An 11987-nucleotide genomic window follows, 5' to 3' on the forward strand; every position below is an offset into this window, starting at 1 on the left:
GCTGCTAGGTGCTGAAAAGGATAAAGTACTGGGCCTGAAGACAAAAAGAGTCATCTTCCTGAGTTCAAATTCAGTCTCTGCTATGTACTAGCTTGTGACACTGAGCAAATCACTTAACCTTGTTTGCCTCAGTTTCCTCATCTGTAAAATGAGTTGGAGAAGAAATGGCAAACCACTCCCAAATGGGGCCACAAAGACGTGACTGAACACCACAGACAATATATAATTTAGAAGTGTCGGGCCATATTTAAATTCAAATCTTCCTCCCCTAAGATGAGGTATGATTGCCCCTAAAGGCCTCCTGGTTCATTTCATGAAAGCAGGACCTCCCTGCCAACCTCAAGGCCAGGAAAGAATTTGAGTCCTCTCTTTTCCTTATTCCCCCCTTTTTCTTTTTTTTTGTTTGATTTTTGAATGACAGTAGGGTTAAGTGTCTCACCCAAGGTCACACAGCTAAGTGAGTATTAAGTGTCTGAGGCCAGATTTTAACTCAGTTCCTCCAGACTCCAAGGCAGGTGCTCTATCCATTGTGCCACCTATCTGCCCCCCACCTTCACTCTCAGTGAAGCCATTCTGTCACTTGGCTTCCCTGTTCTTCCCCACCTCTGCACAACAGCCAAAGACAATAACTCTCAGTAGTGTTTTAAATTTCTTGCCCTGCTTTGTGACAAGGCTATATTTGGTTTCTGCTTGGGTCCCTCTTGTCACCAAGACACCTAGTATACAGGGTCCAAAGGGTTTGAAAGCCTGAGGAGATGTTGCTTTGTTCCCTATTCCCAGAGGGTACATTCTGCCCCTTGAATGCCAAAGCCATATTCTAAAGCCCGCCTAAGTCCCATATCCTTTTAAAATCTTTTATTTGGTGTAGTATTTAGATATCTTAGTCATTTCCAAATAGTTTTGCAACTTAGACTTGAGAGTTGCCCTTAACATGGACAGCTATTTTTTTTAATGGACATCTTTTTTTTGTGTTGTTGTTTGTTTTTTAGATTTTTGCAAGGCAAACGGGGTTAAGTGGCTTGCCCAAAGCCACACAGCTAGGTCATTATTGTGTCATGAGACCGGATTTGAACCCAGGTACTTCTTATTCCAAGGCCAGTGCTTTATCCACTACACCACCTAGCCTCCCCTATCTTTTTTTTTAACATCACCATAACTCCCTTCTTTTGTCACTCCCCCATCCTGAAGAGTCATCCCTTATAACAAATAATATTTTTAAAGACCAAAAAAAGAGGAAAAAAGGTGGAAGAGGAAATCAGCAAAATTGATTAACAAAATGTGTGCAATGGGGGGCAGCTAGGTGGCTCAGTGGATAGAGCACTGGTCCTGGAATCAGGAGGACCTGAGTTCAAATTTGACCTCAGACACTTAATAATTACCTTAGCTGTGTGACCTTGGGCAAATCACTTAACACCATTTCCTAGCAAAACAAAAAACACAAACAAAAAAATGTGTGCAATATTATCATACTTGAGGACCTCAAAAGACTTTCTTTTCTGTCTCATTTGTTGGATCATTAATCAAGCTCTACCTCCTTTAGGAGTGGACCTCAGTGCTCTAACCTAAACCCTTTAATCTTCCTACACCCTCTCTCAATGATCATATCAACTCCTATGAGTTCAGATTATAATTTCTATTCAAGTCTAAACATCTAATCATCTCTTTTTTTTTTTGCAGAGATATAAACTCTTGCTCACTTTTTTTGGGGGGGTTGCAAGGCAATGGGGTTAAGTGACTTGCCCAAGGTCACACAGTTAGGTAATTACTAAGTGTCTGAGGCTGGATTTGAACCTCCTGACTCCAGGGCCAGTGCTCTATCCACTGAGCCACCTAGGTGCCCCTGAGTTATAAACTCTTTACCTTAAACATCTCCTGAATAGGGTGTGAATTCTATAGAAAAGGTTAAATGTCCCTTGATCACTGATGAAGTTGATTGGTCTATTACTGACTTAAGTTTATGGCATATCTTTTCTTTTGAACAATGAATTAAGTTTTATTTTAATTTCTGAAAACATTACATTATCCAAAATCAATCCTCCTCCAAGTAACAATTTTTTTTGTACTACATTAAATTGTCAATTAAGTTTATAGCATATCTAAATAGAAGGATCATTGAGTTTGCTCCTTTATTGAGAGAGTTCACACCTGAGTGGATTCTCCTTTAAAAAGGACTGACTGGTGCAGAAAGACAGACACAGAAGGGAGATGGAAAAAACAAGAAGAGAAACAGAGAAGAAAGTTCCTCCTAAAGGAGAGAATATCAGAAGCTTCCAAAATTTCCACTGGCTAGAATGGACAGAAGAGTCACAAACATGCAAAAAGATGTTAGACCTAAGTTACTTGTGGGGTAAGTCATATGGATTGTATGTTGAGAGGAAAAGTGGGACCTACCATATGGGAATTAGTTGTTTGATATCTTCTGAGGAAGAGGAGGAGAGTTTTTCTAACTCTCCAGGAACTTTGGTATAGTCTATTCTGATTTTTTAAATAATTATTTAGTATTCCTAATAGATTATTGAATATATTCTTTCTTGTTTCTGATATGTGGTTGAACTTTATGAAGGGAATCTAGGACTTCTTAGAAAGTCATGAGCCAAGGGTGGCTAGGTGGTGCAGTGGATAAAGCACCGGCCCTGGAGTCGGGAGTACCTGGGTTCAAATCCAGTCTCAGACACTTAATAATTAACTAGCTGTGTGGCCTTGGGCAAGCCACTTAACCCCATTTGCCTTACAAAATCCTAAAAAAAAAAAAGTCATGAGCCAAATTCTGATATTGAAATGATACACTCTGGATTGGGGTACAAGTTCTAGGGTAGTTATATAGAGAGGCCCTCAAAGTTAACCTAGTCCATCATGTCAAAAACCAAGACCCAACTAACACATTTGTACAGGGATCAGACAAACTTCTGTAGTGATCAGTTCTTTTTTTTTCTAATAGAATTTAATATTTATTTATTGTCATTTTGTATGATTTTTTTATACATTAATAAAATATTCTTGTTTAAGAATAAACAAAGGGGGTGGCTAGGTGGTTTAGTGGATAAGCACTGGCCTTGGAGTCAGGAGTACCTGGGTTCAAATCTGGTCTCAGACACTTAATAATTACCTAGCTGTGTGGCCTTGGGCAAGCCACTTAACCCCATTGCCTTGCAAAAACCTAAAAAAAAAAAAGTAAACAAAATACCTCCTCCCAAAAATATAGACTCACTTGAGCGATAAAGGGGAGAGAAAAAAAATTAAAATTAAAAAAATAATAATAGTAATAATTGTAGGTATGGCCAGGTGGCACAGTGGATGGAGCACAAGCCCTGGAGCCAGGAGCACCCAAGCCCATATCCAGCCCCATATACCCAACAATCACCCAGCTGTGTGACATGCAAGCCACCCCACCCCACTGCCCTGCATAAACCAAAAAAAGAAAAAAAAAGACCTAAAATAAAATAAAATAGTAATAAATAGTGGGGGTGGCTGGGTGGTGAACAGAGCACTGGCCCTTGAGCCAGGAGCACCCGGGTCGGAATCTGTCCTCAGACACCCAACAATCACCCTGCTATGCGGCCCCAAGCAGGCCACCCAGCCCCATTTTCCTGTACCCCCCAAAATAATAATAATAAAAAATGTACTTCAGTCTGTGTTCCAACACCACCAGCTCTGTTGTGGGTGGATCACATTCTTTATGATAAGTCCATCACAAAAGTTACTTCCATATTTTTCCACCATTGCCATTGCTGATCGCAACTCCCTCCTTTGGTATTTCTCCACTACCATGTACTATATTTTCTCTCTCCTTTCACTCTGACTCTGCTGCAGGGTCGCTGAGTGGCGAAGCAGACAGATCCCTGGTCCTGGGGCCAAGAGGCCCTGAGCCCCCATACCACCCCTTAGGCCCAGCATCCACCTGGCCCTATGGTCCCAGACAGGCCATCCAATCCCAGCCCCTTGCAAGATGTAAAAAAGAAAATGTGTTCTATCTGACCATTCTCCCCCTCCTTCCCCCTGTCCCCCCCTCCTTCTTACTCCAGATGCCTATACCTCATCAAGTATATATCCTGTTTCCTCTCCTAGCCACCTCCGATGACAGCAAAGATTTCCTCATTCCCCCTTGCCTTCCCCCCCCCCCATATCATTGCAATAGCTCATTGTAATAAAGAAAAATCTTATTATATGAAATATCTTGGTCTATTCCCCCTCTCCTTTTTTCTTTCTTCCATTACATTTCCCTTTTTTTCTATTGACTCCATTTTTACACCATCAGCTTTCTCCTGTGCTTCATCTATAAAAGCTCCTTCTACCTGCTCTGTTAATTGAGAAGGTTCAAATGAGTATTATCAGTGTCATTTTTCTATTCAGGAATACATGCAGTTCATCATCAAGTCCATCATATTTTCCCCTTCTCCTCCAATCTCCATGCTTCACCTGAGTCCTGTATCTGAAGATCAAACCTTCTGTTCAGCTCTGGCCATTCAAACAGGAACATTTGAAATTCCCCTGGTACATTGAAAGTCTGTCTTTTTCCCTGGAAGAGGACATTCAGTTTTGCTGGGTAGTTGATTCTTGGTTGCATTCTAAGCTCTTTTGCCTTCAGGTATATTATATTCCAAGCCCTACGAGCTTTTAATGTAGTTGCTGCTAAGTTCTTTGTGATCCTGACTGCATCTCCACAGTATTTGAATTGTGTCCTTCTGGATGCTTGTTATATTTTCTCTTTGACTTGGGAGTTCTGGAACTTGGCTATAATATTCCTGGGGGTTGGTTTTTTGGGAACTCTTTCTCAGGGGATATGTGGATTCTCTCCATTTCTATTTTGCCCTCTGCTTCTAGGATATCAGAGCAATTGTCCTGTAGTAATTCTTTGAAAATGATGTCAAGGCTCTTTTCCTGATCATGATCAGGTATTCCAATAATTTTTAAATTATCTTTCCTAAATCTGTTTTCCATATCACTTGTTTTTTCAATGAGATGTTTCACATTTTCTTCTAATTTTTCATTCTTTTGGTTTTGAAGTATTGAGTCCTGATTTTTAGTAAATTCATCAATCTCCCTGAGTTCTATTCTTTGTCAGAAGGATTTGTTTTCCTCAGAGAGCTTTCTTATCTCTTTTTCCATCTGCCCCATTCTGCTTTTTAAAGCATTCTTTTCCTCAAAAACTTTTTGAACTGTTTTATCCATTTGACCTAAGCTGGTTTTTAGCATGCTATTTTCTTCAGCATATTTTTGGATTTCCTTGACTAAGCTGCTGACTTCATTTTCATGTTTTTCCTGCATCTCTCTCCTTTCTTTTCCCAGTTTTTCTTCCAACTCCCTCATTTGATTTTCAAAGTCTTTTTTGAGTTCTGTCATAGCCTGAGCCCAATTTCTGTTTTTCTTGGAGTCTTTAGATGCAGGAGCTTGTGCTTCCTCATCTTCAGACTGAGTGTTTTGATCCTTCTTGGGCTCACAGGCAAAATATTTCTCAATGGTGTTCCTCTTGTTTCTCTGCTTGCTCATTTTCTAAGCCTTAGCCTGTTTTGGGGGTGTTTCCTAAACTTTTGGGACACTCCCACAAGAATCTCAGTGTGTGAGGCTCTGTCCTCCCTCCTGGTCTGTGAATGACCATATATACCGCCACCCCCCACCCCCCGCCACGGGGCTGAGGTGGGGGGGGCCCTGATGTTCTATGGGGGGGGGCTAGACTTCGATCAGGATCTCAGTGTGTTCAGAGCTCCAGAGTCCTGTTCCAGGGGCAGAGCTCCTCAGTCTCTCTTTCTCTCTTCACTCCCCTCCCTAGGTTCAGTGGGCTCATGGCCTGGGGGCTCCTGCTCACTGGCTCTGCCTGCTTCTGTTTCCTGGATCTGGAATGCAGTGGCCATGCAGCTGCTGCTCGATGCTGTGTGCCCTGAGAGCTGGGCTTCATGTTCTCGCTCTAGGAGAGGTTGCCCCCCCTGCTGTCCCCCCAATCTGTGCCCAGTGCTCCCCTGGGTGTAAATCAGGAAACTCCCCCACTGCTGTGAGCCATGGCTCCCAGCACCCTGGGGACTGCCTCCAGGAGGCTAAAGTTCTTTTGCTCTGGCGGGCCACCCCTCTGGCTGGCCATCCCTCCAACCCCGGGGAGCAGAGCCTTTCTGCTCTTTTCCAGGTTACCTTGAGTAGGGGAACTGCCTCCCTGGGTCCCTCTATGGGTTCTGTCTCTGGAAAATTTGGTTAGAGTACTTAGTTTCAAAGACTTATGAGAGAGCACCTAAGAGGAGATCCTTTCTTGTAGCCATCTTGGCTCTGCCCGTGATCAGTCCTTCCTTAGGTTGCTTCTATTTCTTTCTTATTCTTTTTTCCTCTGAAAACTTCTAGCTTCTAGTGTTTTTAAAAAATACATTTATTTTTTTAATCTTAATTTCTTTAACAATCTTCCACCTCCCAACCTGGTTCACTATCTCTTAGCTCACTTTTCAGACACATAACATAAAACTCCATTTAATTAAATGTCCTTCCTAAAATGGGATGCCCAGAACTGAACACAGTATTCCAGGTATGATCTCACCAGATCTGACTCTGTGCAATTTGGTCCACATGACTGAGGTCTCAAATCTATGCTCTTATCTAAGATCCAATGACCTTCCTCATTCAGAATATTTTGCCTCTGTTGCTTTTTTGGCTGCCAGATCACACTGTTGACTCATACTGAATAAGAGGTGATGAATTAGAGTGGTAATTACAGGATTGTTCATTACATTTTTTGGCATCTGGCTTAAAACTTTATCTCACAACTGTCTTATCAGTCTGAGACCTTTTCACTTACATTTTACAAAATCACTTCAAACCTCTGTAAATTCAGTCCTCATCAGTTCTCATGAATGAATGAATGAATGAATGAGTGAGTGAGTGAGTGAGTGAGTGAGTGAGTGAATATTACACATTTCTCTCCTAATCAAATTAGTCCAATGACTCCTTACCAAGTTAAAAAGTCCTCTGTTTGACTTTTTAAAGTCCTTCACAATGTCCCTCCCTACTTTCCCAGCCTTCTTGCTTCTAATGTACTCTGTCTGGTCTGCCTTCTCAAAATTGACCACAACATCAGGGAAGTGATGCCCTGACAAGCTTGTGAATTGGATTTGACAGCTTTTCTTCCAGAGCTATCTATCTGGGTCCAGTGGCCAGATATGAATCAGGACTGAAGATGGTGAGGCAATAAGGATTACCAGGGTCACATGGCTATTAAGTGTCAAGTATCTGGGCCCAAAATCCAATTCCAATTCCCATCCTCCCGATTCCAAGGTCAGTGCCCTAACCACTGTACCACCTAGATGGCTCAGTGTACTCTAGGTTCTAAACACACTAGCCTCACTGTTCCTCAAACAAGGAGTTCTATCCCCCCACTCCTAGAATACTCTCTGTGCTCATCTTCTAGATTCTTTCAAGTCTCAGCTAAAATTCCACTTTCTCCAAGAAGTCTTTCCTGTCCTCACTTCTGAGATTATATGCTATTTAGGAATTTCTTAGGGGCAGCCAGATGGCGTAGTGGATAGAGTACAGGCCCTGGAGTCAGGAGGACCTAAGTTCAAATTTGATCTCAGACTCTTAATAATTACCTAGCTTGTGAACTTGGGCAAGTCACTTTATAAACCATTGCCTTGCCAAAAAAAAAAAAAAAATGGAATTTCTTGAGAGTTACAGGCCCAAATCTCTGGTTCTCCTTAATTGGTCAATAATAGAAATCAGGCTAAGCCCACTTGGTTATTGTTTGGGCCCTAATTGCATCAAAGTGAATGTAAATAGCAACTGTTTGTTTCTGGGTTTTTTTTTTTGACTATGCAAAAGAAGCTATTCTTTTTTTTTTAGATTTTTTTTTCCAAGGCAATGGGGTTAAGTGGCTTGCCCAAGTTCACAAGCTAGGTAATTATTAAGAGTCTGAGATCAAATTTGAACTTAGGTCCTCCTGACTCCAAGGCCAGTGCTCTGTTCACTGTGCCACCTATTCTTTGCTTTATTTCTTACCACACTTAATCACTGAGAAACTCTGAGAGTCTTGTCCTCTCAGTTTGAGCTTTTTTTTTTTTTTTTGCTAAGTGTTCTTTCTTGGCCTTTTGGCTTCACGTCTCTCTTACCTAGCCTCAGTTACTGAATAGGTGTTGACAGTCAAACTGAGAATTGTTAAAGACTTTAGCTTAAAAGGTCAAGGTCCTCCACCACATTCAGGGCCATCCATATATGGTTCCAGAGGGAAAAGTGGGACTGGGGACTTTTCAAGGCTTCCCGCACCCATTCCCACCCCACCTCTCCCTTAAATTCATGTCAAGATATTACCTCCCTGATGTCTTGATCTTTGAGAACCAAGGACAAACAATAACAATATCTATTGTACATAATAGCAATGTTGGCTCTCTCATTAGAATATAAGCTCTTTCAGGGCAGGAACTTTTTTCCCTTTTTTGGCCTTTCTTTATATTCCTAGTACTTGGCACCTAGTTGAAAACACTTTACAAAAAGCTTATTGTTGTGTGTACTTAATTTTGTTTTCAAAGACTAATAACATCATTATGCTGAGGTCAAGGTGCTATATATTCAGCTATTGCTGATTAGTCCAATACAAGTTTGCAAGACACTACCACAGATTTAGCACAAGTGTTCCATTAGAACATTTAGGGTAGAGAGGATTATGGATTTGCACAGTTCACATTTACTTTGTGCTTCTATGAGTCTACTTTACTAGAAGAGTACAGCCATAGTTAATACTAAAGTTCTGTAGAGATACCTTGAAAGTGTCCTTTTATCCTTTCCTTTGACCACCATGTGAACACCATGAAATAGTCTTTTTGGGTAATGTATGTTTGGCATTTGGGCTTCATGGCCATTGGAGCTCTCTGCAAGAAAGTGAATGTTTGGTTGTTCATCTTTAGAGAGGATTTCAGTGTCTGGTACCTTATCTTTCCATGTGATTTTCAGGATCTTTTTGAGACAAATCAAATGGAAGGATTCAGTTTCCTGGCATGGCTTGGTAGACTGACCAGGTTTCACAAGCATACAGTGAGGTCAGCACCACAGCTATATAAGCCTTCAGTTTTGTATTGTAGCCTAATATCTGTTCTCTCCCACATTTTTGGAGCCTCCCAAACACTGAGCTGGCTCTGATAATCAATCTCATCCATCCATGTGGCTAACCCTGTGAAGTACACTGTCATTCACAATATCTCCATTTACTCTGACTAGTGATTCCACAGATGAATGGTGTTTTGCTGATTGATGGAAGATCTCTTTTTTTTATCCCTAGGAGTTGATTGTCAGGCCAATATATTAGCATAGGCAGTAGAGAATTGATCCAGATTCTGTTGCATCTTGGCTTCAGAGGTTGAATTGAGTACACAGTCATTTGTGAATAAAATATTGAATACCAACTCTCCCTCCACATTAGTCTTGACTTGTAACCTTTTTAATTTAAATACTTAATCATTTTCATCTTCATTGAAGGCATCTGATAGCATTGTGGGAAAAAAAATCATGTGAGAAAGTATGAGAATAAGCCTACAACACTGATTCACTCATCCAGAACCTTGTGTAAGCATGCCTTCATGAAACTGGTATACAATGCTGATGAATTTCTCTGGGCAACAAAATTTCTCCATAATCTTCCACAGGCCATCAAAACTAACAACATCAAAGCTTTGGTCAGGTCAATGAATGCTATTTACAGAACTCACTTGTGCTCCTGGCATTTCATCTGAAGTTATTGGGCACCTAAACACTCTGCCAACTGTCCTTCAGGCCTTTCTAAAGATATGCTGACTCTCAGGCAGATGACCATCTTCCCCATGAAAGATCAGCCAATTAAGGAGAACACTGGCAAGCATCTTGCTAGCAATGACTAGGAGGGAGGTCCCCCCTGTGATTGTCACAGGACAGTCTGTATTCCTTTTCCTATATAGAAATGGACAATGGAGTAATCTTTAAGTTCCTGGATGACTTCCTCTTGCCATATAATCTGGAAGATCTCACAAAAGCTATTTAATCGACTGAATGAACGAAAAAGCATTTATGTGGTACTGAGTATATACCAAGAACATGCTAATGATTGTAGGATGATAAGCTGTTAGGCACACAGGAGATTTTAGTACCAGCTGGCTACTCTTTCTGCCAATCAATGAGGTCATTAGGATAATTATAAAAATGTAGGTGGGCAGTGAAAATTTTCTCTTCCAAATTGCTTGGGATGGAACTTCAGGTTTTGTACAGACAACAGCATGAAGGTGAAGCCAGACTCCTACTGCTAAGTGAATCATAGAGATAGCTTGTTTGGGTTAGACCTTCTGTGGAGACAGGAGGGAGTCTTTGAGTCAGTCAGTACTAACATATTTATATCCAACTCATAGAATTAGAACTTGAATTTTAGAAAAGATCTCATCCAATCTCTGCTCCTAGGTTGTTTTCATCTGTTTTCCATCTGCTTTCCTCTAAGGGGTCTAAGGCATCAACTTCCCAACTATGTGTTATCCAGCTCTGCTGGTCCATACAATATAAATAAGGTGTTACATAAGAAAATGTAAATGCTGGCAACATTTCCCTTTTATCGTGTTAAATTTTCAGTTATTTTTCTAAAATATCTCATATAGCAATATTTCAATATAATATAGATTCAATTTTCTCAATTATGCTAAAAATTTTTTAAATTATTTTTCATTGTCTTTCCCCAACAAGCACCTTCAAAAAACATCCCTTGTGACAAAGAAAAATGACTGTAAAAAATGAGTTTGTACAAGTCTTACCAAATTTCTCTGAAAATTCTTAGTCACAGTTTCTTTCTATTCAGTGCTATTGTTAGAAGACCAGGATTGTCTTTCGCCTCTTTTTTTGTATCTCTAGTATATAGCACAGAACCTGGCACCCATTAGGTACTTAAAAAATATTTACTGTTGATAGTTACATTCATAAACTATAATGCCTTTAAAATTTTTCCAGCTCCACTTTAATTCCTAGAAATATTCTATAGGCCAAACACTGTGACTAGAATTTATGGAGTCTAGTTAGTATATTATAAGGCCCCTGGCATCCCAATGCTAAATCAATTTGGGAAATGCTGTTCTAATGAAAAATCTTTCCCCTACTTTATTGAGAAAGATACTTCCCAGGGCAGCTAGGTGGTACAGTAAATAGAGCACTGGTCCTGGAATTAGGAGGACCTGAGTTGAAATGCAGCCTAAGATAGTTACTGTATGACTCTGAGCAAGTCATTTAACCCTGATTACCTCAGTTTCCTTATCTTTAAAACAGGAATAGCAATTTTTCCCAGGGTTGTTATAAATGGAGAAGGGGAGGAGAACAAGCCAGACATTCTATTATGTGCTTTAGACATTATCTACATTGTTAGGATCAAATGAGACAATATTTGTAAAGTACCTTGCAAACATTAAACTATTATATAAATGCTAAGTACAGTAATTACTGTTATTATCATTCAGGGCATTTATACAGTTAACCAGCACCCCTAACTATACACAATTCCTGTTTAATCTTCTGCACTAGATCTTGGGGGTGGATAAAACGGATGGTCCCTACATTCAGAGAGCTTATAGTCTAATCGAAAAAAAAATTATCACACATTGAAAAACAATTACAAGACATAAAGTCACATATAATTTGATGAATTCCTTGATATATGACAAGAAACAAATTTGGATTATCTCTCATGACAAAAGCAAAGGATAACATTTGGACTAATACAGGACTGTGTTGGTATACCATCCCACCCATTCCTCAGCATGTTGATCATCTAGATCCCTTGGGGAAAATTTATAGGAGGACATGATCACAAGAGGATGAAGAGTAAATGGGTTGGGTTCTGCATTTTTTTTCTGGAAAAGCTACGTTAATGTCCTTACATCATGGAAAGTGAAGAAAAATTCTCAGTTCAGGTGGAAAGTGGGTGGAGAAGAAACTATTTGAACTAATAGTTACTAAAGTCAGTTGCTTATATGCTGCACAAAGGCTTTACACTGTGTATCTTGCATGTACACAGTTGTTTA

This window comes from Macrotis lagotis, chromosome 5 (assembly GCF_037893015.1).
Source record: "Macrotis lagotis isolate mMagLag1 chromosome 5, bilby.v1.9.chrom.fasta, whole genome shotgun sequence".
Classification (NCBI taxonomy): domain Eukaryota; kingdom Metazoa; phylum Chordata; class Mammalia; order Peramelemorphia; family Peramelidae; genus Macrotis; species Macrotis lagotis.